This window comes from Dipodomys merriami, unplaced genomic scaffold, assembly GCF_024711535.1.
Source record: "Dipodomys merriami isolate MVZ:Mamm:240054 unplaced genomic scaffold, mDipMer1.0.p SCAF_165, whole genome shotgun sequence".
NCBI classification, from domain to species: domain Eukaryota; kingdom Metazoa; phylum Chordata; class Mammalia; order Rodentia; family Heteromyidae; genus Dipodomys; species Dipodomys merriami.
The window spans coordinates 890,296-894,477 of NW_027202993.1; positions in this window are offsets into that span (position 1 = coordinate 890,296).

Sequence of the window (4,182 nt, forward strand, 5' to 3'; positions counted from 1 at the left end):
ACATTTAAATACATATCTTAGGGTTCATTTTCCTAACATCACCTTATCTGAACTTTTCTGCTTGACTCATACATATACTAGATTTTACAAATAAGGGAAACCATGGGACCTATGTTTCTTTGGGCTTGGCTTTCTTCAGTTAATATAATTGTTTCCAAGTCTTTCCATTTCCTAACAAATGGGGCTATGTCATTCTTTCTGATGGAGGCATAGAATTCCATTGTGTATATATTGAACATCTTCTTGATCCATTCATCGACTGAAGGGCATCTGGGTTGGTTCCATGTCTTAGCTATGGTAAATAATGCTGCAATAAACATAGTTGTTCTGGTAGCTTTAGTGTGGTCTTGTTTGTAAATATTTGGGTAAATGCCCAAAAGTGAGATTGATGGGTCATAGGGGAGCTCTATGTGGAGTCTTTTGAGGAACCTCCATACTACTTTCCAAAGTGGTTGAATAAGTTTACACTCCCACCAACAATGAAGTAAGGTTCCCATCTGGCCACATCCACTCCAGCATGTTATTATTAGAGTTCTTGATTTTTGCTATTCTAACTGGGGTGAGGTGGTATCTTAATGTTTTGATTTGCATTACTTCTTTGGCTAAGAAGGTTGAGAATTTCTTCATGTGTCTGTTGGCCATCCATCTTTCTTCTTCAGAGAAGTTTCTCTTTAAGTCTTTCGCCCAATTATTTATAGGGCAGTTGTTTCTTTGAGGATTTGTTGTTGGCAGATTTAATTTTTTGAGTTCCAAGTATATTTTGAATATGAGACCCTGGTCCGTTTTATGGCTAGTGAAGATCTTCTCCCAATCTGTGGGCTTTCTACTGATCTTGCTAGCTATGTACTTTGCCATGCAGAACTCTGCAACTTCAAGCAATCCCATTTGTCCAACCTTTCTTTGATTTGTTGTGTTTCCGGGTCTCTATTAAGAAAATTTGGGCCTGGGCCAAGGAGACCTAGGTTTTCTCCTATTCCATCCTGTAATGCTTTCAGAGTGTCTGCTTTGACTATGAGGTCTTTCATCCATTTGGAGTTGATTCTGATGCAGGATGATATATAAGGATCTAGCATTAATTTTCTATAAGTAGTTAACCAATTTTGCCAGCACCACTTACTGAAGAGGCTGTCTTTCTTCCATTCTATTTTTTTAGCTTCCTTATCAAATATTAGATGAGTATAGGTCTGTAGGTTCATGTCTGGGTTTTCAATTCTTTTCCATTGGTCCTGAGGTCTGTTCTTGTGCCAGTACCAAGTTGTTTTGATTACTATGGCTTTATAATGGAGATTGAAATTTGGTATTGATATTCCTCCAGCAGTGTTCTTTCTGTTGATGAGCGTTTTTGCTATTCTGGGTCTTTTATTGTTCCATATGAATTTTTGGATTCACTCTTCTATTTCCTTGGAGAATGAGGTTGGAATTTTGAAAGGTATCGCATTGAATTTGTAGATAGCCTTGAGAAGTATTGCCATTTTCACGATGTTAATCTTTCCAATCCAGGAGCATGGGAGGTTTTGCCATTTTCTAAGTTCTGTTTTGATTTCTTTTTTCAAGTTTTTAAAGTTTTCATCATAGAGGTCCTTCACTTCTTTGGTTATGTTAATTCCTAGGTATCTTATTTTTGCGGGGTTATTACAAATAGAGTTGCTTTCCTAATTTCAGCCCCACTTTTCTCATTGTTGGCATGCAGAAGAGTCATTGATTTGGCGGGTTTAATTTTATACCTTGCTTCTTTGCCAAAGTTTTGAATCAGCTTGAGTAATGTGGGAGTGGAGTCTATGGAATTCTTTAAATACAACATCATGTCATCTGCAAAGAGGGAAAGTTTTATTTCTTCTTTCCCTATTTGTATCCCCTTTATGTTTGCATCTTGTCTTATTGCTTTAGCTAGGCATTCTAGTACTAGATTGAAGAGAAGTGGAGAGTGGACATCTGTGTCTTGTTCCTGAGTTAAGAGGAAATGGCTTCACTTTTTCACCATTAAGTATAATGCTGGCTGTAGGTTTGTCATATACAGCCTTTATTGTATTGAGGAATGTTCCATGGATTCCTAATTTTTCCAAAACCTTCATCATAAAGGGGTGTTGGATCTTGTCGCATGCTTTTTCTGCATCTATTGAGATAAACATGTGGTTCTTATCTTTGCTCCTGTGATGTGATGAATAATATTAATTGATTTGCATATATAGAACCAGCTTTACATCCCTGAAATGAATCCTGTTTGATCATTGTGTTAATTGTCGAAAATTTTGTTGAGAAGTTTTGCATCAGTGTTCATCAAAGAAATGGGTTCATAGTTTTCTTTCTTTGATGAGTCCCTGCCTGGTTTTCGGATAAGGGTTATGATGGCTTCATAAAATGTGTTCAGTAGTGAAATTTCTCTTTCAATTTAGTTGAAGAGTTGGACGAGTATTGGTGTGAGCTCTGCTATGAAGTAGGAAAAACTTTTTTATAAAAAGTGCAAAAAAATTTAAAAAAAGTTTTTTTGATTTTTTTTGGGAGGGGTGGGAAAAATCCTGTATCCCCCTTGTGTCCATAACCAGCCTCTTGTTTTATTTTCTGGTCTGCTTGTGGTGTTTGAATTTCCTTTGGCTTGGTTGGTTTCTTATGTCAGTTTGTTTGAACAGATGGATAAATGCTCTGCTTAATCCAGGATTTTGTGATCCTTTTCCCAGGCTAGTTCAATGAGAAGGAGATCTGCTTTGAGTGTCACAAAAGAGGGAGATGGCTTTTCCTGAAGTTTGGAGATGCTGTGATGAGGCTAGGTTCTGGGTGGTGTTGAGGCCTTTCAGCAAACAGTAGCTTTTCCCAGGGGTTAGTTTGTGAGAAACTCACAGAGCCCAGCAGGGAGCCACTCTCAAGTTTACTAAATTTCACTTGATTGTCAAGGCTGCTAAAGGGAGGGGCAGCCTCTGGCTCTGATTACCCAGTGAAGAAAGCCATTCCTGGGGCTGGCGCCTGAGCTGAGTGATTTTTCCTTGGGTGGAGCTGAGTCTGGCAGGTCACTTTAGGTTCTTGTGACCTGCTAAATAACTCTAGTTTTCTTCCAATGCCTGAGTTGGAGCTAGCAGCTCCACTGAGCTTTGTCACTATTCAAGAGGGAGATCTCCGGTACTGGGGGATGGGGGGTGGCCTTCCCTCCTCTGCTCCCTGAGAAGGAGTGAGGACGTTAGGCTTATACTCATGCCGAGTCTTGGTTCCTGGGTCATCTCTGGTCTGCGAACTACAGGATGAAGATGTCTGCTCCTTGTCAGTTCTTTCTGGTTCCATCTCCCAGACTCTCTCTGAGGCATGGAGGGTACGGCCGCCGCTGCCACAGCCTCGGCAGCAGTGGCATCTCCTCGCAAGTGCTCCCATCTGTCTCCTTGCCTGGATTTTCCCTCTCTGGCCTAACTCTCTGTCCTGTGATGGCACACTTGGTGTGATTCTCTGGCTTAGGACTGTTCACTGGAACTCTAAATCTGCTTTCTATGTGAGAGCTTGTTTAGCCTCCAACTTCTCCTCCACCATCTTCCCGGAACATCCCGGCAAATTATTTCTTTCTGTAATACTCTCAACTAGAAGTTTACAGAAAAGTTATGTATGAGTAAAAACACACTCAAAAAAGTCAGGGACAGAGTTTCCTTCAAGCCTTCGGATTCTTTTCTTTTTTTATTTTTTATTGTAAAGATACTATAGAGAGGGGTACAGTTACATGAGCAAGGTAATGAGTACACTTCCTATTGAGTATTGTTACCCCCTCCATTGTTTTCCGCCTACCATCCCTTCAATCCCTACCTTCCCTGAGGTTCTTTTTCTTTTAATTGTGGTTAAGTGATTACATAATTTCCCAAATTTCACAGTATTGTGAAATAATGATGCTCATTTAAAGTCACAAGTTCATTCTAACCTTCCTGGAGAAAATTGTCTATCACAGTCTATAACATATAATGGTGTACACATATACACTATACATGTGATCAGCAGCATGGGGATATTTAGTAGTGGTTTGACCAGGTGAGTGGAAGTTCTTTGTTCCTTAAGTCCTGTTAATTTTTTGTATCACCTAACATTTGGGATTTAGCATTCACTTATAAGGGAGACCATGTACCATTTGTCTCTTTGCTCTTGGCTTACCTCGCTCAACATGATTCCTTCTAGCTCCATCCATTTCCCTCCAAATGCCATTATTTTGTCATTTCT